This window comes from Bison bison, unplaced genomic scaffold (assembly GCF_000754665.1).
Source record: "Bison bison bison isolate TAMUID 2011002044 unplaced genomic scaffold, Bison_UMD1.0 scf7180017864456, whole genome shotgun sequence".
Lineage (NCBI taxonomy): Eukaryota > Metazoa > Chordata > Mammalia > Artiodactyla > Bovidae > Bison > Bison bison.
In genome coordinates this window covers 19801782-19825643 of record NW_011495018.1, presented here as the reverse complement: position 1 = coordinate 19825643, position 23862 = coordinate 19801782, and positions in this window count along the sequence as shown.

Sequence of the window (23862 nt, the reverse complement as noted above, 5' to 3'; positions counted from 1 at the left end):
GTGTTACTAATGTCCATCCTCATGTGTGATGGGCGTGGGCACAAGAGTGGCCTGGGGATGAAGTCATACAATGTTAAGATTAACGTGTAGGTTATGGTCAAGTTTCTGTGCTTCATTTCTGCACTTAAATTGCAAACTGAGGGCATGCTTTGGGAGTCGTTCATTTACAGAGCAGGTCGTTGGTTCTTTGGGACAACCTCTTCTCTTGCCCTTTAAAAACAAATTTTTTTTTTTTTTAATGTGTGCTTTAAAAACAGAGCAGGTTTAAAATGAATAACCAACAAGGACCTACTTTATAGCACAGGGAACTCTGCTCAATGTTATGTGGCAGCCTGGATGGGAGGGGAGTTTGGAGGAGAATGATCCCTGGATATATGTGGTTGAATCCCTTCCCTGTTTACCTGAAACTGTCACAACATTGTTAATGGGCTATTGTTATTGTTTAGACGCTAAGCCATGTCTGACTCTTTGTGACTCCATGGACTCTAGCCTGCCAGGCTCCTCTGTCTATGAGATTTCCCGGGCAAGAATACTGGAGTGTATTGCCACTTCCTTCTCCAGGGGATCTTCCTGACTCAGAGATTGAACCTGCATCTTCTACATTTCCATGGATTGTTTACCACTGAGACACCTGGGAAGCTCCCAACTGGCTATACTCCAATACCAAATAAAAAGTTCAAAAAAAAAAAAGCAGCTTTGTCACACCCACTTCCCTTCAGAAACCCCCATCACCCAAGACTATCCAACCACACTGCGGAAGGAATTTTACTGAATGTCTTGTCTAAACACAAAGAGTTCCATTGCTTACCCTCCATCTGAATCTTCTCTGGATTATTCATGACCCTGGCTTGGCTGCATGGAGTGCTAGCTTGACTCTTATGCCTAAACTGCATGGGAGTTTATTTTTCTCTCTTAACAAGAATTCTGAAAGTGAGCTTCTCACGTGCAGCAGCTCCATCTTGGTGTCGGTTTTCCAGACTTCCTCTGTCTTTGTGCTCTGCCATTTCAAGCATGTGGTTTTCATCCTCAGGCTTATCACCTTGCAGTAATAAGAGGACTGTTCCCCTGCGGGCCTCAGGTCTTCTGTTCCAGGAGAAGGGAGGAGAGCATCCGTCACAGACATGCCAGTTGAGCTGGTCCCTTTTTGTCAACCTCCAGTAGATTTCTGCCTCCATCTCACCAGCCAGAATTGGGTCACATGGCCACTTCTAGCTGCAAGGGAGTCTGAGGTGTTTCTGGGTTTAAGCAGGAAGGGCAGAGCAGACACTGGGTAGGCAACTAGCCTGGAGAGGCACAGCCTCCCAGTCACCTCCTCATCTTCCTTTTGTGGCCTGAAGACATTCCCCACACCTCCAGCCATACTGGTTCCAGACTCCTTACCCATCTCAAATGTCCCCTCATCCTGGGTAGTCATGGAGGCTCAGATCTCCTTGCAGGGGGCAGACAGCTGTCTCACTTTGGATTCCACACCATATTCATGGTGAGACCACATTTCCCCTCAGTCCATCCAGCTCATGACTGCATGCTGTGGGATCACTGGAGTTGGCCACTCCTCCTCAGCATGGGATCCTTCTAACAGACAGCCTTTTCTTGGAGCCTCTCCATTAGCCTGGCCAAGGCTTTGCCAGAGCTGCCCTGAAACCTCATTTCCTCTCCCCTGCCTCTTCTCCTGGTTATTAGGTCTGCATCATGCTCTGAAAGCTCTCCTTTCCCTCTCCTGCTTCCTCTCCTCTTATCCTTTACAGGCATTCCCCACCTCCCCAAAAAAAGCCTCTTGTGCATCTAACACTATCTTAATATCTGCCACTTGGAGGGCTGACACTGACTTGCTTCTCTGCCCACATGTTCAGAGCCTTCCTTTTATCTGGAGACGCTTCACTCTCTTTGATCTCCAGTTTGCAATGGGAGGCACATGGTTTCCCTTGGAACCTCCTCATTACCCCCTTGGCTTCTGTAGAAGGTGGAGCCCAAGGTGGATTCTTCGTTTGAATGCTTTTGCAAATATTTTTCTGTGTCACAAAATGAATCAGTCACGTTGATTGAGTTTGTTATGTGCCAAGTCTGTTTTACATGCTGAAAAAGACCACAGTTTAGCAGCCTGGGTCCCTGCCCTCCTGGCCACTCACAGGCTAGTGGGTTTAGGAAAGGGTCTTACTTTTTCAGTGATAAGGGATGTGCCCTACCCACCTGTAGTCTCTCCATACACTGGGGTCCCATCTAGCATTTCTACCTTGAGCCTCTCTGCCACTCCCCTGGCAAATTATAGGAGAAGCAGAGCAGCTATTGCCCCTGTATCCAGCACATCAAAAGTCCAGGTACCACAGGCCTGGTGTAACCATGGCAACCTTAATGGGGCGCAATGACCCAGCATCAATCCAGCCCCAAGCTCACTGTAAAATGAGAGGGAGCTCTGTCTCTGCTCCAAATCTTTTGGAGGGAAGGGTGCTGTGCTCCCTGTGGTGTCTAAGAGGTTTCCCTCATAAAACATGTGATGCCACCTTCAGAATGAAGAAGAGCAGGAAACCCTGGTGTCAGTGCAGGAGGTTTTCTGTGGCCTGTGACCTGTGATCTGGCCATTTATTTATGTGCCCTGGATCTGCCTTGGAATTGCTAAATAAAGCCAGTTGGGCGCTCCAGCCATGGAAGGAACATGGGACATCTTATATGCAAATGTGCATGTACCTGATGCACACTGCCAGACCCGTGGATGAGGCGGAACTGCTTTGCGCATAATTCCTTACATCTGTCAGTTGTCTCTCTTCATCTTGCACGCCTGGGAACGGCTCCATGGCAGTGCCCACTGGGTGCCTGTGATACGTTTTCTGCTCCCTTTGCTGAGAGCTGCCTTCTCCATGACCTCCAGGTTTTGCCCCAGGTTTCCTGTCCTCTGAGCAGTTCCTCCCTGATTTCAAGCAAACACTCAGGCTCCAGTGACCCTCTCTTCCATCTCTGTCTCCCCTGGAGTCCTAACTTTTTCTCCATGTAGCCTTGCTCATGTGCGCGCTGGTTCGTTTGTGTTCTCTCTTCTCACTTGCAAGTCACTTGTGTGTCTATCATGTTTTGTCTCCTTAGCATCTAGCCAAGGGCCTGGCCCAGAGCGTGTGCTCAGTAAATGCCCATTGGATGACCGATTGGATGCTTCTTCCAGGCCCTTGGTATCCGCCAGTGGCAGCAATACTGGGGACCTGTAACTAGGGGCAGTACAGGGAAGACCCCATCTTGAAGGACATTATTTTCCTCTTCTGAAAGCTGCCCCTCTTGCCCCTCCAGTTGCTCAGTCGTGTCTGACTCTCTGCGACCCCATGAACTGCAGCATACCAGGCTTCCCTGTCCTTCACCGTCTCTGAAGTTTGCTCGAACTCATGTGCATTGAGTTAGTGATGCCCCTCTGGGTGCCGTGACATTTAGTGAGAGTTCTCACCTGTTGGAGAGAGCAGGGAGGTGGGGAATCTGTGGTTGAGGGGAGGGTGATAGAAAGGGAGCAGCTCTGCTCTCCATCTTTTGGTGTTTATGTACATTTCTCAATCTTGATCCTACTGTGTTATTAAAAAGCACTCTAGGCTAAGCACAGCAAGCTGGGAGGTCTCAGGTAGAACCAGACAGATGTCTCTGTTTAACTCGTAAACTGATTACATTCTGCTGTGTCTCCAAAATTAAACTGAAAAGCTCCTCCACCCCTGCCTCTTAGACTTCACTGGACCAGACACGAGTCATCCTCCTCGGCTAGCAGCTGCCCAATGGAAAGGCGTGTCTCTACTGTTACTCTGCTGGGTGTTGCTGTCCCCCCTCAGCTGCAGTCCTGACAGGGGATATTCAAGGTTATTGAATGTTTGAATGACTTGGGGCTGGAAGATAATTTATAAATGGGTCGACACCCTTCTGTTTAGCATGATGCTGATGACGCAACACTGTCCCCAGGACCTGGGTTAAATGCTCTGTGGCAGAAGCTTTGGTGAGAGGACAATGGAATGGTCTCACACGCCTTTGACCAGTGACTACAGCTGTGTAATGACATCTGTCCCAGTCCCAGTGATGCTGAGTTTGAGCAAACTCTGGGAGATAGTGAAGGACAAGGAAGTCTGGTATGCTGCAGTCCATGGGGTTGAAAAGAGTTGGATGAACAAGTGATGCTGAACATATTTTTGAGACTCTGGAGATTGCCTTCTCCTTGATTAGAGAGACCGGCATGCAGGCAATCCACCTGGAGAGCTGGGAAGTCCACTCTGTTAGGAGAGATGAGGAGGGGCTGGTAGCCACTTCAGCACCCTCTCAGCCAGCCTGCTCTTGCCCTTGGTCACCTCTCTGCCTGTTTCTGGTTGTTACGGCAGGAGGGCAAATGGCTTGGTCCCTTGTTGAGTACTGCTCCCTCCTCTGGACTGAACTCCCCAGCTCCTGAGTGTCCCAAAGGCTTTACTTCCCTTTGCTTGTGGTCCCTGGAGAAGGCAATGGCATCCCACTCCAGTACTCTTTCCTGGAAAACCCCCAGGGATGGAGGAACCTGGTAGGGTACAGTCCATGGGGGCGCTAAGAGTCGGACACGACTGAGCGACTTCACTGTCACTTTTCACTTTCATGCATTGCAGAAGGGAATGGCAACCCACTCCAGTGTTCTTTCCTGGAGAATCCCAGGGACAGAGGAGTCTTGTGGGCTGCCATCTATGGGATCGCACAAAGTCGGACATGACTGAAGTGCCTTAGCAGTAGTAGCAGCAGCAGCAGCAGCAGCAGCAGCTTGTGGTCCTGGAACAGATAGGCTTGACTATTCCTTTACTAAGGCTGATGTGATAAACTCCCAGTCTCTGTCCCCAATCATGACATTTTCTAGGTGCTTTGGAGTTATTGAGCAGTTTTATTTTTCTGGCCATACTTGTCCCTGTAGTCACAGTCATCACTTTCCTCCTCTTGGCAGCCAGAGGATTTTGATGTCAAGCCTGCCTTCCTGAAACCTGATGAAAGGCACAGGGGCTGAGCTGTCACCTGATGTCAGGGAACAGTTTACTCTGGGTGACATTTTGCTTGCTTCCCCGTGACTCTTCTTGTTCCTCCAGCAAACATTTTCAGGATCACTTAATTCCTTAGAGCCCATGCAGGTTCTTCTGGTGTGAACGGGGCTGTGTTCTTCCTCGTCACATTAAATCATTTAAAATGGACTTCAGGGATTTCCCAGTGAGTACTCACTTCCTCCCATCACCAGGGGCGGGGGTCTCCTCTGCTCCCCTTTGAAGTGTGAGGTTAATTTTCTTTGCAGCACCTTTAGGTCTCAGGAGAGGCGAAATTGTGGTTGTTGGCTCTGAACTGGGAAACCTGGAGACTTGTGGGCTTGAGACATGTAGAGGTGAGACCGGAGAGTTGGAAAAGCCATTGGCGTGTGAGATTGACCATTGACAAGCTTCCTCCACACACACGTCTTTGGAACAGAATTCTTATGGCTCTGGATGTTTCCTTCCAGTGAAGTGGGGCAAAGTGAACTAAGTGTGCAGTGTCAGATATTGGGCACTGGAGTTAGGTGGAGGCAGAGATGACTTGTATGCAAAATCTCTGAGGTTGGACTTGAGTGGTGGGCATCGTTCAGTTTAGCTTCAAAATGGTGTTTTTAGAAAGAAAAAAGGAAGAAATATTAGCCTAAATGTGTCCAGTGTACCCCCAAATATTCTGATGCTTGATTAAAAAATAAGAAAATATTTTTATTAATTGAGTTCCTATTGTTAAAGAACCTTGTGTATATTATCTCTAATCATTACAAAAGCCATTTATGCGGGTGGAATGATCTCTACCTTCCAGGTAAGACAGCTCATTGAACAGGTTCATGGGGACGTCTTGCTGCCCACGTCTTCTCCCAGTCTTGCCCATATGAGCTGAAGTTGCCACCTTCCTGCTGTGGATGCTGCAAACCTTCTGGCTGTGGGCCCAGATTCTCTCCCTCTTACCCTGACCGTCAGCCCACTGGGCTGTGTCAATTCTGCCTCATACCTGGGATTTGTCCATCTCTCTCTTTCTACTTTTACCAACCTCATACAAATCTGTATGTTCTTCTGAGTTCTCTTGCCCTCCAGAGGTTCACTCAGCATCAGAGCAATCTTGGCAAAACAAACACTACCCACGATACTCGACCTTGGCCAGGCGTGCCTTCCCTCCCCATCATTTCTGGTCTCCTTCTCACCCACCTCCCATTACACAGGCCCCCTTCTAGTCTCGGAAGCATGTCCGCATGTAGAATCTCCCCGTGTTCTTTCCTTTGCCTTGAGCACTCTGCCTCTCCCCTCTCCCACATCCATAGCTCTTACACTCTTGGTCCCTGTTACTCTCCGTCAGTGGATTTATTTTAATTTCCTCAGAGGTTCAGAATGGGGCTGGGAAATCTACATTTTCACAAGTTCCCTCCACCCCATGATTCTAATGCTTATGGTCTATCAGTTCAGTTCAGTTCAGTCGCTCAGTCGTGTCTGACTCTTTGCGACCCCATGAACCACAGCACGCCAGGCCTCCCTGTCCATCACCAACTCCCGGAATCCACCCGAACTCATGTCCATTGAGTTGGTGATGCTGTCCAACCATCTCATCCTCTGTCATCCCCTACTCCTCCTGTCCTCATCTTTCCCAGCATCAGGGTCTTTTCCAATGAGTCAGCTCTTCGCATCAGGTGGCCAAAGTTTTGGAGTTTCAGCTTTAATATCAGTCCTTCTAGTGAACACCCAGGACTGATCTCCTTTAGGATGGACTGGTTTGATCTCCTTGCAGTCCAAGGGACTCTCAAGAGTTTTCTCCAACACCACAGTTCAAAAGCATCAATTCTTTGGCCTATACTTGGATGGAAAACATAAGGGCAGTTTTCTTCTATGCAGCTACAGCTCAAGACAATTCTTGGAGAAATGCCTGCAGAAAAGGAGTCCTCTGTGGGCAATGGCTACAGAGAAGCCAAATAAGGTACAAGACTTTCTGTGTCCTTGATAATATGCAGGAGGTGTTGTAGAAACCAAACAATGATGTTACTCAAATGACCTTCCAGGTGGGCACCAGGCTTGCCCCCAACTGTCTTTTATATCCTTCTTTGAATCTCAGCAGTTAGAAGTAGCCAAGCTGTGGGTACATAAAGGTAGTTATGAAGGTAGCTTGGGTCACAGCTTAGTGTTAGTGTTCGATCTTTCCAGGCGACAGCTGTGGCTTGGATGCTGGTTGTGGAATGGATGCGTCTGGATGTTTGTCATGCGGTCTCATTACCTTCAGCAGCCCTGAGCTCAGGAAACGGTGGACTGGCGTGAACCCTGCTGCACTGACTCTCTGGCTTGGCAGCTGGGTTTGGACATTTCTCATTTTCAGTTGACAGCAATGAATTGTAGAACTGCACTGATGCTGCCAAAGATTTGGAAAATTTTTAATATCCCCGAAAGACCTGTGCAATTTTTGGAAAGAGGGAAGAAAAGGTTCTTAAAAGAAGATTATCACACAAAAAGTAAAATAGACACCAGGAATTTCTTTGGTTCTTTGCTTATTCCAGTTGTTTGGAATGCAGGAAAGTGGTGGTTTTGCCATAGTGAGGCAAGTTTTCTGTACACAGCCTTTTATTAATTGATGATTTTCATTTAAATGGTCCCACTTTAATCAAATTTTAGGTGTAAGCCTAAGCTTGGATTTTTTTGGATTTCCTTATTAATGAGGAAGAAAGAAAAAATATATATGCCAATGCATATACATCTTCAAAAACAGCTTTCCTTCAAGTCACTTAGGAAACTCTTATTTCCTGCATTCCAAAGATAAAGGAGAAATTGGTTCAGAAAAGAACCAAATTGTCCTTCCCTCCTGTTCTTTCGGCTTCATTTCCCATCTGTCCTCCCCAAGACCTTTACTGAGCATTTACTCTGTGTCTGTCTCGTTCATGGTTGCATGTGTAGAATGTAGGGGAGCACCTGTATAGTCTCTGCCCTCGCTGAGCTTACAGTTTGGGAATTAGGGTGAGGGAGGAGGAGATAGGCACTTAATAAATAATTGCAAGAATGATTAATTACAATTTCATAAATACAATGAAAAGATACAAGATGCTGTGACAGCTTGTTATAGAGGGTCAGGAAGGTTTCCTGGAGTAAATGCCATTTAAGCTGAGACCTGACAAATAAAGAGTTGACTGAGTGAAGTGAAACAGGAGCTGAGCGTTCCAGGCAGATATGGTCAAGCAGCACGTGCAATGTCTCTGGGGCAGGAAATGCACAGTGCATTTGAACAAATGAAGGCATAGATGGTATTGGAGAGATTTGCAGGGGTCTGACCTATGTGGGCCTTTGTAAGGCCAAGCCAAATCTGTGCACTTAATTCTAAAAGCACTAGGAAGCCATCGGAGTGTCTATGCAATGGTTTGTGTTTTTGAAGAGCTCACTGTATTATTGAAGCTAATTGAAGAGCGTCAAGAGTGAGGAGGAGGAAGACCAGCCAGGAGGCCGCATGAGTATCTGAGTCATGAGATCATGGTGGTGTGAAAGGGGTGACAGCAGTGAGGTGGGAGAGTAGTGAATAAGTTGGAGAAATATCCAGCAGGTAAAATTCATGACTGAGGGAGAAGGAGGTGTCAGAATGACTCCAGCATTTCTTTGAATGCAGAGAAATGCCATTTCCTGAGATGGGGAACTGAAGACGTTGGAAGATGGAGAAGAAGGCTGGTTCGCTTTTGCACCTGTGATGCTGAAGCTGCTCTTGGTCATCCAGGTGGAGTTGTTGAGAAGGCAGGTGATGTGTGAGACTGGTACTCAGAGCACAGGTCTGTCCCAGAGAGATACAGTTTGGAAATTTCACCAATTGCTAGCACAAGTTTTTCTCGACTCTGAGCGTCCCTACTGAAAAACGTTACTACTTCAGCTGCAATGCAGGATTCACAAAAGTTCAAGCACTTGTTCTGCCAGCTTGGACTCTGAATAACAGGTGGTCTGAAACCCCTTCAAAGTGGACGAGAGAGAACGAGAGAGAAGCTGACACATAAAATTCACCACCACCATTGGGTACCTGTGTCTACAGAGCTGGGGCAGCAGGCAGTGGTCACAGGGCACTGTGGTACCAGGGATTATCTTCAGCTGGGAGCAGATGAAGACAATGCGCCTGAAGGTCTCATCTAGAGAATGATCGGTGGTTCCAAAAGTCACTGGAGAGTCAGGTAAGCAAGCTCCAAGGAAATAGATGAACGATACCAGGGGTGAGCAGGGAAAAGCCCTGAGTCAAGTATTCAGAGAGGCTGGTAGGGAAGATCAATAGAAACCAGCCTGTGAAATGCCCAGGATCTGGGTCATAAATACACGATGCAGGGAGGGTGACAGGTGTATGCCTCTTAAACTCTCCTGGGAGGAAAAAATTTTAACTGTTGCCACTCTAGTAGATTTTCAAAATGACAGGAAATCGCTAAATAAATTGTGAAATGTTAGCTCAAAGTTCTATTTGTTTTGCTGTGGTGTAAAAACCATCCTCCTCCCACTCCATCAAAATAGCGAAGCAAAGAAGAAAAGGAAGGGCTTTAGTGTGGACATTGGGACATCAGTCACATTTTCTTTTACTTTCTCTCTCCACCCTTACCTCCAGTCCCATCCTTCCTACATAACCCCTCCTTCAACCTCCCTCTTCACTCCTTCTGTCATGTGATTTAACATTTCTGGAAGATTCTAGAACAATTAGAAGGAGCCATAAGAGATAGAGAAATAGCTGTGTTAAGGTGCAAAGTGAGAAATCACAGTTGAAGACTGTGATGTGTGGTGGTGGTGGGCGGGCAGGGCAGTGTTTATCTCGTTAGAAACTAAGGCAACTTTCTGCTCCCTCTGCCTCTCCACTAAGAACTACTTGATTATTTAGAGGATATGGATGCCCAGGTGAGAGAAGGTGAGTGTACTTACCTGTAAAGGGGAAAGAAGGATTCAGGCATTTATATGACTCAATGTATAAGTTCATTTTTGTTTTTTCAGTTACAAAATTATGAGACCCTAGTTAGGTTCTCAAAGCTGTGTTTTCCTGGCTGCAATGTCTTGGGTGAGTTGCTTAGTCTTCCTGATCCTCAGTTTACTGAAAATATGAGATGACAGTGATGATCTCTGTCCGACCTTCATAGCAACTTTTGAAAATTGGGGATTAAATTAAATGACATATGTAAATTCTTTATAAAGCAATTAGTTATCATTATGACCCTTGATATGAATTTGAGTTCAGTTTCTGTAGAATGATAGAAATATGGGTTAAAAAATGTAGCAAAGCAATGCAATGAAAACTAAAAACAGCAACTCCATATAGCAGAAATCTGAAGCCAGAGAGAGTTCTTATCAGCGCTGAGTGTTGAACTTCCTGGCAAACGAGGCATAAAGGGAAATTAGCTAGTAAATGATGCTCAGTATTTCTGCTGGAGTCATCAACTTTTTATAGAAATTACTGCTGGCAATTCCATCCCCTGCTTATAGCTTAGGGTTGGCTTGGAATATTTGCTGAATGAACAAATTAAATTAAGACCTCATCTTTGTCTTTAGCCTAATGGGGAGGAGTTTGTCACGTGTATGCTTGTATTAAGGGATCATATCCAATACAAGGGGCCAGTTTCCTAAAGCCACATTAGCAATGGAACAGAAATTGTATTTTTAGGACCATTTCTTTTATTGACTTCCATTGTTTGGTCAGTCAGCAATCATTTCTGGGCACTGTTGGCTGCAGACACCACACCAGTTCTCTGCAGAAGGAAATGAAAACTAAAGATCTGAAAGATTGTTGTTGAATGAAAAGACGCTGGGATTCTTGGCCCCTGGAGGAGAAGAATTCAATCCGGGGCCAGAGACGAGGCTTGGTCGCTCAGAGCTTTTGTGTAATAAAGTTTTATTAAAGTATAAAGGAGATAGAGAAAGCTTCTGACATAGACATCAGAAGGGGGCAGAAAGAGTACCCCCCTGCTAGTCTTCAGATGGATGTTATATAGTCACTAGCAGTCTGTTAATGAAAGAAAGGAATGTCTTAAAACTCAGAATGGCACCAGGTGCCTCACCCATAAGATGCATTTTGGGATAATCTTGGCACCAAATGGTTCATCCTGGGCCATAAAATGATTAACTTGAATCTCGTAGAAGGGCAGATTACCATACAAATAGTTTCATTTATATAGATTAGGGCAACAATATCTGAGTATAACATACTGGGTTGTCAAGTAGGTTCTGAGCCATTTGGCGGAACCGACATGAAGACAGAGTCTGGGGTAAATGCATAGCACATTAGCATAGCTTAAGACAAACATTTCCATAAGGAAAAGGCATTGGTTAACTCAAGGTTTGCGAATAGTTAACTTCAGGTGAAACCAGGTGTCATTATGGCAACACAGTATTTTAAGAGAAACCTCCTTTTAAATTTGTATAGAGAAGGAAAAAAATATCGCTAGTTTGTTTCCTCCTGCTGCTTAAGAGAGAGAAAAATGTCTGACACTTGCAGGCTATTTCCTCTGTTTGGAGACCCCTGGCCTTCCTGCCTGTTACTCTTTCAGATCTAGTACTTTAACTTCTAGAATGTAGCCCAGAAAAATACTCCCTTATGAACACAAAGAGAGATGCACAAAAAAGTTTATAGTCTTATTGTTTGTATAACAAGGAAAATGGGATATAATGTGAAAGTCTTTCCAAAGAGAAATGTAAGTAAACTATAGGGCCTCGCTATGATGGAATCCTATGCAGCTGTTAAAAATCAGTGAGGCAGAGCCATGTGCTTCATCAAGGAAGCGTGCTCCTGTCTTATACTACTTAGTGGTAAAAGCAATTTGCAAAACAGCATGTAGGCAATGATTTCATCTTCAGGAAAAAATATAATTATTAATAATTTGTTGTTTTGATACACTGTGGACAAAATATGCAGTGGTTATCTTGTGACAGAAAGATTCTGGGGGAAGTTTCGTTGTCTCCGTTCTGTATTTCTCTAAGATGTGAATTTTATATTGCCTTGTGTTACGTGTGTTATCAGAGCAATAAAGATGCTACGTACTGTGCAGGGAGCTGTGGATAACATGATGTATAAGTTACTGTCCCCACCCTTGTAAAGGTCAAAGTCTAGTAGGGGAGAAAGCCACTAAAGGAAGGATGCCATCATGTGAGCAGTGATAGAACTGTGTCCAGGGGGCACAGGTGTTGTGGGGAGGTACAAGGTGGGGGAAGGGATGCTTGGAAGGGCGTTGTAGGGAAGTCGACCCTGAACATGGTCCGGAAAAATACCCAGAGTGGCCATGACCAGGAAGTTACATCAACAAATGCCAAATGAGGATTCAAAATGGTCAGCAGCATAGTGGTAACTCAGGAAGTAGTTCCATTCCTGGAACATTCTGACTCACGAAGTGCCACAGGAGGTCAGACGATGGAGGGGACCCTTTAAAGACAGATGGTCGAAGGGAGTCACAGAGGGTCAACTCAAGGCCAGTTTCTACAGGCCAGTCATGTGGTTCTGCACATTCCCTCATTAGAAAGAACTTGGCATTAAATCAGAGCTTAGTTGGTGTTCTAAGGACACATTCAGATGATTCTAATGAATCCCCAAGCTTCCTGCACCACATTGTTCTTAAATCTTGACTTTATGGTTCAGAGGCAAGACACAAGTGTCATCAGAGCGATATTTATTTGGAGATGAAATCACTGAGATACTTTGATTGATAGCAAGGTGAAGGACAGGGCCTCAAGTTTCTTACTGACAAAAAGAACATGTTTTCCCCACGTCTACCCATTTGTTTATTTCACCAAGGGCTTTGGCGGACACAGGGGTCATCTGCCTCTGTTTTTCTCTGGTCTTTAGAGGTGGTCTTCCTGGCACTGCTTTCCCAGAAAGCTTCTTGTTAGATTTGGCATCCTGACTTGGTGAAGTGGTTAGGAAACACAGTTCAGGATGGAGTGAGTCTAATGTACGCTGTCTCTATCCAACCCTGTACCTCGCAAAAGAACTAGAGATGGAAAAAGAGAGAGAAATGGAAAAGGTGGGACAACTGAGGCTGCTCACCAAAAGGAGTTGTACAAATTAGAGATTTTCATCCCGGCTGATTGGGGATCTTTATTTCCTCCCAGTTTGTTTCCACTGCCAGGGCTCATATCTCTCTGTTAACATATATATAATAACATGCCTTCTAGGGGCATATATACAACCTTTTGTCTCTCAGTAAACCTTATTAACGAGTATAACATACATTTAGAAAGATGCACAAGTCATAAGTGTATCACATGATACGTATTTACAAACTGAACACACTTGTTGAATCAGCTCCAGATCAAAACATAGAACAACAACAACAACAACAACAACAAAAAACATAGAACATTATCAGCATGCCACCCTCATGCTCTCTTCCAGTTAATATGTCTCCCCCCAGTCACCCTCCTGACACAGAATACCCACTATCCTGACTTATTCCATAGATCAGTTTTACCTGATTTTGAACTTCAAATTATATGTTTGTGAGTCTCTGATTTATTTGACTCCATATCATGCAATTGTATTTTTATGAAGACTCATCTTACTATTGATGGACATCCAGGTTATTTCAATTTTGGGGTATTACTAGTAATGATGCTGTGAATATCTTTGTGTGTGTGTGTTTAGGTGAACATATGTGTACATATCTGCTGAGTATGTTATTAGTAAAATTGCTGGATTGTAGGAATGCACATGTTCCCTTTTAGTAGCTACTGCTAAATGGTTTTTCAACATAGTTATACTAATTTATACCCTCACCAGCAGCAGTGTATAAAAGTCTCAGTTGATATACATCTTCTCCTACATTTTGCATGACTTGCCCTTTTCATTATAACTATTGGAAGAGACTCTGATGCTGGGAGGGATTGGGGGCAGGAGGAGAAGGGGACGACAGAGGATGAGATGGCTGGATGGCATCACTGACTCGATGGACGTGAGTTTGAGTGAACTTCAGGAGTTGGTGATGGACAGGGAGGCCTGGTGTGCTGTGATTCATGGGGTCGCAAAGAGTCGGACATAACTGAGCGACTGAACTCAACTCAATTCTAGTGGGGGCATGGTGGTATCTGATTGTAACTTTTTTTTTTTTATTGTAACTTTTTAACTTTGCTTTTCCATGATGACTAAATGAACCCAATCACCTTTTCATCTACTTTAGCTAATCTGGATATTCTTTTTTGTGAAACACCTTTTCAGGTCTTTGGCCTATTTTATTGGGCTCTCTTCTACTTAATGATTATAGGGTTTCTTTATATCTTTTGGATGAGTCTTTTGTTAGATAAATGCATTGCAAATACATATATCCGTGGCTTTAAAAAATCTAATGATGTCTTTGATGAGTGGATGTTCTCAATTTTAATGTAGCATGATTTATCGATTTTTTTTTACTTTCTGGCTAGAGCTTTTTGTGATCTATTTAAGACATGTACAAGGCCAGTGTAATAAACATATTCTCTGTATTTTCCTATAAAAGTCTTATGTTTTTAGCTTCGGCATTTATGCCAACAGTTCATCTGAAACTGATGTTTGTGGGTAGTATGTGATAGGAACCGAGACTTATATATTTCCCCACACGGATATTCAATCGAATCAGCACCCACAGTTTAGAACAGTGACCTTCCCTTCTGCACTGCATGTTCACTTTCATTATGGCCCCGAGGACTGCGTCTCTGTGTGTTTATGTCCCTGGACTATCCTCTGTGTTATTTGCCAGTTTGTCTCTATGCCAGTCGCACACCGTTTTAATTACTGAAGCTTTAACTTTGGGTAACATAAGTCCTTTGTTGTTATTCTTCAAGACTTTTCCCTTTCTCTGCACATTTCTGTATCGATTTTAGAATCACTTTTTCATTTCCAAAGCAAAACCTGCTGAAATTTTGAGTGAGATTCCTCACAACTGGTAGATCAGTTTGGAATTTGATATCTTTTTGACATCAACTTTTTCAGCTCAAAAACATGATATATCCCTCCATTTATTTGAATTTTCTTTACCTATTTCACAATGCGTTGTTGTATTCTATGTAGAGATCTTCTTTTGATTTGTTTCATTATTCATTGCATTTCCCTTTTATTGACCAGTTGTCCTAGGAGTTCATCCGCTTTATTAATCTTTCAAAGCTGAACTTTTGGCTTTGCTGATTGAGGCCGTATTTCCCCCCTTTTCCCCTTTACAGTAACTCTAGATTTATAAGAAAAATTGTGAAGATAGTACAGAGAGATCTCACATACTTTTCCGGAACTCTGTTTCCTCTAATGGTAACATCTTATGTAACCATGGTACATTTTTTACAACTAAAAAATTAATGTTGGTGCAGTACTATTTACTATACTGTAGGCTTTTTTTCATATCCCAAGTTTTTCCATGAGTATCCTTTTCTCTTGTTTCTGAATTCAGTCCAAGATACCGCCTTACATCTGTCTTATCTCTCTAGTCTCCTCTAGTCTGTGACAGTTTTTTTGGGGGGCTGGGATTTCCTTGTCTTTCGTGACCTTGACACCCTTGATGAATGCTGTTGGGATATTTTGTAGAGCATTCTTCAATTTGGTTTAAAAAAATTTTTTTTTGATGTTCAAGCTGGTTTTATAAGCATTCAATTTGGTTTTGTCTATTTTCTCATAATTAGACTAAGGTTATGGATATTGGGGAAGAATATCTCAGATGATAATTTATTACCTCATATCAGGGGTTATATGATGTCAGTATGACCAAATGCTGGTGTTATTAACTTTGTTCAGTTAGTAAAAACAGTGTCTGCCAGGGTTCTACGACTGTAAAATTGCCTTTTTTCCCCTTTCCGTACTTTGTCCATTAGAGGTGAGCCGCTAAGTCCAGCCATCACTCAAGCTGAGGGAAAGTAAACTCCACCTTCTAGAGGGATGTGTATCAAAGAATTTGTGGACATATTCAAAGTTCCACAGTAGTTAGTAAATATTTCAGTAGTTACACTTTGAGGCTATGCAAATATCCTGTTTCTCCTTAAAATTTTACCAATCAATTTGAAATCCCATGGGCAGAGGAGCCTGGTGGGCTACACAGTCCATGGGGTTGCAAGAGTTGAACACTGCTTAGTGACCAATCAGCAGCCAAAGGATATTGCCTGAAGCACTGTTACTATAGTGTGCTAATAGTGTTTTTTTCTGTTTCTCTCATTCCTTACTTTTTAAAATTGGAGTTTTTCTGTAATAGATTATTGTTGACTATAGGTACAATTTTGTCTAGCAGATCTCTAGAGCTAATTCATCTTGTTTGAGACTTTTTGCCCAATGACTAGTAACTGTTTCCTCTGCCCCAAGCCTCTAGCAACTGCCATTCCACTCTTTGAGCCTATGAATTTGACTATTTTACTTGTGAAATATTTGTGGAATAAGTGGAATTGTGCAGTGTTTGTCTTTTTGTTACTGGCTTATATCTTTTTCTTTTTAAAGTTATGAGATGCTTCAGTCCCCAGACTTAGAATCAGTCACTTCCTTTTATTGGAAAATGGTATTTAAAAACCCAAGATCTGGGTGTTAGCTGTGCTCATTGCCACTGGGATGTCATTGATTCTAGGTTTTCTGAGTGTACAGAGCTAGAAAAATGATATATACAGTATACACATATACACGTATGTAATATTCCATATCGACATTTGTTTCTGTATTCATTTGTATATGTGTTTGAATAAATCATGAGTTTCTACTGATTTCTGTGACTCGAATCCAGCAGGATTCACTTTAGACTTCCCCTCCCTTGTTTGTGTCTTCTTTCTTTTATAGTGAAGAACATGATTCTCATCATGTGTAATGTATTTATCTATTGTTCAGTCTTAGCATATAAGTAATGTTAGACTTGTTGACCTGTGCCCCTGTGAAAAACAGATTTACCAACTGTAATACTCAGGCTTTATGTCTTTAGCATCACAGTATCTAGATAAACCCAGTTTTTCTAGAGATTGTGTCATAAATTAGCTTCATCTGTCACACATGTACAGTTCAATCAGGAAAAAGCATGTGTCATCTTGGGCGAGCAGGTTATGAATCCAATGGTATATTGGACAGGAGGTTAGGCAAGGCCTCCCCTTTTCTCAGGATTCTGACCAATTGGACATACACACATGTTGCCAAATGGGAATCAGGTCTAGTATCACATTTGATACTGAGAAGATGTGCTGCAGAATACAGTGAGACATGTCACGTGTTACTTCCTCCTACCACACAGAAGTAACAGCTGTTCTGGGGCAGAGAGAGAGAACGGTAGGTCTGACCTGCAGCGGGGAGGATGAGAGGGAGAGGGGAAGGGCCTGTCTAGGTGAGGAAGACAAGGGGTCAGACTTTATTTGGAGAGTAAGAGAGCGGAAGGAGAGGGAAATGCAGAGTAGGGGTCAGTTCTACTTTGAAGTGCTGGTGGGTTCCAAGGATTCATGGTATATCATGCTCTCTGGGACATGACAGGGTGTAGTGAACAGAAACAGGAGTGTTTATTCCAGGACTGGAGCTGTCAGGAGTGGAGTGGGGACCTCTTTCCTAAAGTGGTAAGCTTGGGTAGGCCGTGTCCCCTCTCTGTTACTTTACCTGGTCAACAGATTTTAGGAAAGACAATTCTGAAAGACAATTCAGAGCAAGGCTTTGAAATTCTTCTGAAATAAACACAGAAGTGGTCATTTTAAAAATAGAGTTGATGTTCTGATGATGACTGTAACTAGTGTTCATTAAAAAATTTAGACAATATGAAATATAAAGAATAAAATCAAATGACTATAATCTAAATATCCAAGAAAAAGAAATGTTAACATTTTGTGGTATTCTTTTTTTTTTTTAACTCATTTTTTCCCCCAAAAAAGTGACTTTTTGTTTTGTTGCTAGTCTCCATTTTTTTTGGTCAGCTCTGTTTCATTAATTTTTGTTCATTATCTCATTACTTCTACTTATTTTAGACTTACATTTGCTTTTTTCTAGCTTTTAACATGTAAATTTAGGCCCTTTATTTTAGATTGTTTTTCTTTACTTGTATACATCTTTAGATTTATACATTTCCCTCCAAGGACTGCTTTGCTGTATGATACAGATTTTGATACACTGGTTTTCCCTTTCATCCTGTTCCAAATATTTCTAGTTTCCTTGGTAATGTCTTCTTTGGGCCATTGGTTATTTACAAGTCTGTTTGCTTATTTTCTAAATATTTGAAGATTTTCCATATTTTCTCTTGTTTATGACTAACTGAACTTCAATGTGGTCAGAAAACATATTCAATATGTTTCAGCCCTTTCAAACTTATTGAAATTTATTTTATGGCCTAGATTACGTATCACAGTGAAATTTCCATGAGCATTTGAGAGCAATGTGTATTTCACTGTTGTTGAGTGTAGTGTCTACAAATGTCTGTCAGGTTAAGTTGTTGCAGTGTTGTTCAAATCTTCTATGCACTTAATTGATTTTTATTTTGCTACTTTAATTAATAAGAAGACTTTTATTATCTCTAATTTTAGATTTATCCATTTTTCCTTTTGGTTTTTTATTTGAAGTTTTGTGTAATTTGAAGCTTTCTTATTTAGTACAAAGGCATTGTACATAGTACAAAGTACATGTCTTCTTGATTAAAGACATCATTCTTGAATTTGAGGAAAGCAGATTGCCCTTTAGATATGGGGGAGCCTCATCCCATCAGTTGAAAGACTTAACAGAACAAAGACTGACCTCCCCTGAGCAAGAAGGAAGCCTCATAGGAGATGGCTTTAAACGTGAACGGCAACACTGACTCTTCCGTGGGTCTCTAGGATGCCAGCCCACCTTGCAGATCTTGGATTTTCCAGCCTCCATAATTATGCAGATTAGTTGAAAGTTGCTCATTGTGTCCGACTCTTCGCGACCCCACGGACTATACAGTCCATGGAATTCTCCAGGCCAGAATACTGGGATGGGTAGCCTTTCACTTCTCCAGGAGATCCTCCCGATCCAGGGATCAAACCCAGGTCTCCTGCACTGCAGGCAGATTCTTTATCAGTTGAGCCACAGGGAAGCCCAAGAATACTGGGGTAGGTAGCCTATCCCTTCTGCAGTGGATCTTCCCAACCTAGGAATTGAATTGGGGTCTCCTGCATTGCTGCTACTGCTAAGTCACTTCAGTCGTGTCCGACTCTGTGTGACCCCATAGACGTCAGCCCACCAGGCTCCCCCGCCCCTGGGATTCTCCAGGCAAGAACACTGGAGTGGGTCTCCTGCATTGCAGGTGGATTCTTTACCAACTGAGCTATCAGGGAAGACCGTAATTATGCAAGGCAGTTGCTTAAAGTTAATTCCTATCTCAGATTGGCTCTCTTTCTTTGCAGAACCCTGGCTAATACAACTCATTAAGTAAAATTTTCACATTGGTCTATATTTCATGTCTAGAAGTTTCATTCAGTTCTTTTTTCATGTTTTTTATATCTGCATTATAGTCATGTAATTCTTTATGTAACTCACTCACTTCAGTAGTTTTCGACTCTTTGTGACCCTATGGACTCTAGCCCACCAGGCTCCTCTGTCCATGGGATTCTCCAGGCAAGAATACCGGAGTGGGTTATTTCCTTCTCCAGGGGATCTTCCCGACCCAGGGATTGAACCCATGTCTCCTATGACTCCTTCATTTCAGGTGGATTCTTTACCCACTTAACTGCCTGGGAAGCCCTTCTTTATTCTTTAGCATGTTTATAATAGATGTTTAAAAAAATCTTACCCACTATTTCTGGATCTGTTTCACGTGATTGATTTTTTTCCAGTGCAGTCACAACGGCCTTCCTTTTGTGTGCCTGCTTCCCTGAGATCTCTTCCTTTTCTTATGAAGACACTTGTCGTATTGGATTAGGGCTTATGACCTCATTTAAAGCTTAATTACCTCTTAAAAGGCCTTATCTCCAAATACAGTCACATGGAGAGGGGTTAGCGCTTCAGCCTATGAATTTGGGGGGGTACAGTTCAGCCCATAAGACTGTTGTTGTTTTGTTTTGTTTCCCTTAATGAGTGTCCCTTAATGAGGCTGTGTTCTGGCAGGGAGTTAAGTTGCTTGGGAAACAGCCTCCCTCCTTCAGGGCTTGTTTTCAGCTCTGTTAGGGCAATACCATAGAAGCCTTTATTCTAGATCTGGTATAGCCCCACTATGAGGACATGGTCCTCTGGACTCTCTACTGAGTGCTGATCAGTGATGAGTCACTGCCCTGGCTGGTTAGGACTTACATTTCTTTCAGTCTTTTCAGCTGTCCCAAGTGTTCAGCTTACAGATCCCTGGTCATTTTATCCCTGATTCTGTGGAGTTTCGTCCTGTTAATGCACACCTTCATACTTGTGCATTAAGGAGTTTCCTGAAGCTCTTTCTCTGCCCAGTTCTCTCTTCTCTGGAATTTTGCCTCCACGAAGTCCAGCTGTCCCAGCACACTCAGACCCAAGTGTCTGTAAGCACAGTGCAGCAAGACTGGCCACCTGCTTGGGATTCTCCTCCGTCTACAGTCTGTAAAGTTTCTCTGGTCAAGAACTAGGGCAAAAACAGGGCTGCTCTTATTTTCCTTTCCCCCCCGAGATTAGAGCTTTGCAATGACTGTTGTTCCATATTTGGAAACCATTGTTTGTGTATCTTCCCAGTTACCTAGTTGTTCATAGGAAAAGGAGCTATGTAGCTGGTTACTCTATCCAGGCATATTTCTTTATTCTCATATATTTAAGACCTATGGAAGAAGTAGAAAATGTTAAAAAGAAAAAAGCAACCCTATGGTGTCTAGATTTTGTATATGCTTTGTTTCACGCCTTTTGTCTTAAAACCTTTATTAAAACCTTTATACCTCATTAAAAACTCCTTAGGATGCTGCATTAATTGGATGCTGTATGCTTGGACTGAAGACCAGAGCCAGGGACAGAGTCAGATCCTGGGACTTGGCCCTGGCCCTGATGAGGCACTGGCAAAGGGGACCCGGGCTGTGGGAAGTAGAACACTGGGGCCCTGGGGCTCCACGAGGACAAGTGCAGTGTCCTTCCTCGCCACTGCCTTGTCATCCGTTCTCTCAAATCGCGTTCTGACTTTGCATCTTGCCAAATAAATACCTCTGGCTTTATGAGTACCTTGCTGACCAGGTAGCTGGATGTAAGGGGGTAGAGCATGGCCGCCAGACTTAGATGTCAGACAGATTTAGCCTTGAGGCTCTCAGCTTCTTTACTCAGTAGTTAATGGCTCTTGGGAAAGCCATGATACCTCTTCATCCTCCATTTGCTCATCCATAAGGGAATGAGTGTTGTGACCTCACTGGGCTGTTATCAGGTCTATTGAGATCATAACCCAAGAGCACTGGGTATCATGTCCGATACAGGCTAGGTTTTCTCTAGTTGCCTATAGGGTTTCTTCATAAAATCAGGTGTAAAACTGTGAACTGGATGTATTTGGGGCTAAGGTGAGCTACAGGGAACTCGAGGACCTGAACAACTCTGTGTATCATTTCTTGCCTCTCTTTGTTCACAGACCAGAAAATGAAATCAGGCAGATGATCTCTACCAAGGTTATCATCAAATTCCTGGTTGTGAAAGTCTAGCCAGGTGAGGCTGGGCTTTATCTGACAGTTTGCAGAACTGGCTGCTCAGGCAACAGTTTCTGTCCCACACATAGCCTGGGACACCAGCTGTCCTGCCTTTTGTGGGGTCTGCCTGCAGCTGTGATCAGGACAGACTGTGGTGGCTGCTACCCATGAGACCACTAAGGATCATTACAGAACAGTCTGTGTTTGGGTTCTAGGCAGTTAGGAGCTGGACCTTTACAAAAGGCTTTTCATTCACCCAAAGCAAGAACTCAAATTTCATCTGTTCTTCTTCTTTGCCTTTTAGCTAGCTCCTTTCCTTTCATCATTTCTGCTGTTCTGATACTTGTGTCTTTTGTTTCCTCCTTCTAGGATGCCTATTTCTCCATGCTTGTCTGGCTACCCTCATCTGTCCTTCAGAACATGTCCCCTGATTGGCTCACATTTCCCTCTTTGACACTCACGCTCATCCTGTCTCTCACTATACTATTCAGTCATTCCCTCTTTGTTCATATATATTGTCTGGTACCTAGCAGGCTTTTTTTTTTTTTTTTTTGAGTAGCTGAGGAAATAGAGAGAAAAGATAATCAATCATCTAATCATTGTACAGCAGAAACTAATATATCATTGTAAAGTGTTAAGACTCCAAAAAAGAAAAAAAAAAGAATAGAGGTCAGAGGTCAGAGGAATTACAAAACGTGTTTCATACCCACTGTCATTTGGAAAGAACTGTCAAAGCAGAGAGCTCCCTCATGGGGTAAGAACGTCATGTTTGCAATAGTGACAGGCACCTGGCAACGTGAGAAATGCTTGAGGTATTCCAAGTACTCCTTTGCTTGGCTGTTCCTTCATTCACTTATTCAATATTTATTAATGTATGTGTGCCAAGCACAGTTCTAGATGCTGCTGGAAATATCATTAGTGAACAAAACTGAAAAAAAAAACCCATAAAAAACCAACAACAACCCTATCTTCATGGAGCTTATGCTTTAGTCAGGGGCAGCTGATTATAAAGAGATCTAATAAGCCAGGTAGTTATCAGCCTGATGAAGAGAATTAAGGCAGCATTGGGGGTGGGGGTGGGGGGCACTACTTTAGCTGGAATAACCAGGGGGAAACTTTCTCTAAGAACATTTGAATAGAGACCTGGATGAAGCAGGGACTCAGGCATCCATATTCTGTGAAAAGCTGTGTTCTAAGTAGAAGGAGGAACAATGGGAAGGCCTTGGGGTGGGAGCAGGCCTGATAGCTGTAACCACCACTTTTTTCTCAGTGGTAAGATGACCACAGAACTTTCATTTTGCCCTTTTGCATTATAGCTCTTACCAGATAAACCAAATAATGTTACAGGTCCACTTTCTACTTTGTGGTTCAGATGGTAAAGAATCCACCTGCAATGCAGGAGACCTGGGCTCGATTCCTAGATTGGGAATATCCCCTGGAGAAGGGAATGGCTACCATTCTAGTATTCTTGCCTGGAGAATTCCATGGACAGGAGCCTGGAGGGCTATAATCCACGGGGTCGCAAAGAGTTGGACACGACTGAGCGAATAACATTAACACTTTACTATGTATAGTGAACATATTCCTGGAATATGGAAGCTAGTGAATTTATTTTTTGTAATTCAATTCCATTTTAAAGGCACACAGGAGCTTGTCCCCTAAAGGGACTCCACAGCTAATTATTTTAGTAGAGTGAGTAGTCAGCCTTAGAAGATCCCTTAGTTTCTTATCATTTCAAAATCCTATGCTTTTTTGTCTCTACAGAGGCTCAGCTTCTGTATATTTTCATGAAGGTGGAGAAAACACAACACTCAGTTCAGTTCAGTCGCTCAGTCGTGTCTGACTCTTTGCGACCCCATGAATCGCAGCACGCCAGGCCTCCCTGTCCAACACCAACTCCCGGAGTTCACTCAGACTCACATCCATCGAGTCAGTGATGCCATCCAGCCATCTCATCCTCTGTCGTCCCCTTCTCCTCCTGCCCCCAATCCCTCCCAGCATCAGAGTCTTTTCCAATGAGTCAACTCTTCGCATGAGGTGGCCAACTGGCTGGAGTTTCAGCTTTAGCATCATTCCTTCCAAAGAAATCCCAGGGCTGATCTCCATTAGGATGGACTGGTTGGATCTCCTTGCAGTTCAAGGGACTCTCAAGAGTCTTCTCCAACACCACAGTTCAAAAGCATCAATTTTTCGGCACTCAGCCTTCTTCACAGTCCAACTCTCACATCCATACATGACCACAGGAAAAACCATAGCCTTGACTAGACGAACCTTTGTTGGCAAAGTAATGTCTCTGCTTTTGAATATGCTATCTAGGTTGGTCATAACTTTCCTTCCAAGGAGTAAGTGTCTTTTAATTTCATGGCTGCAGTCACCATCTGCAGTGATTTTGGAGCCCCAAAAAATAAAG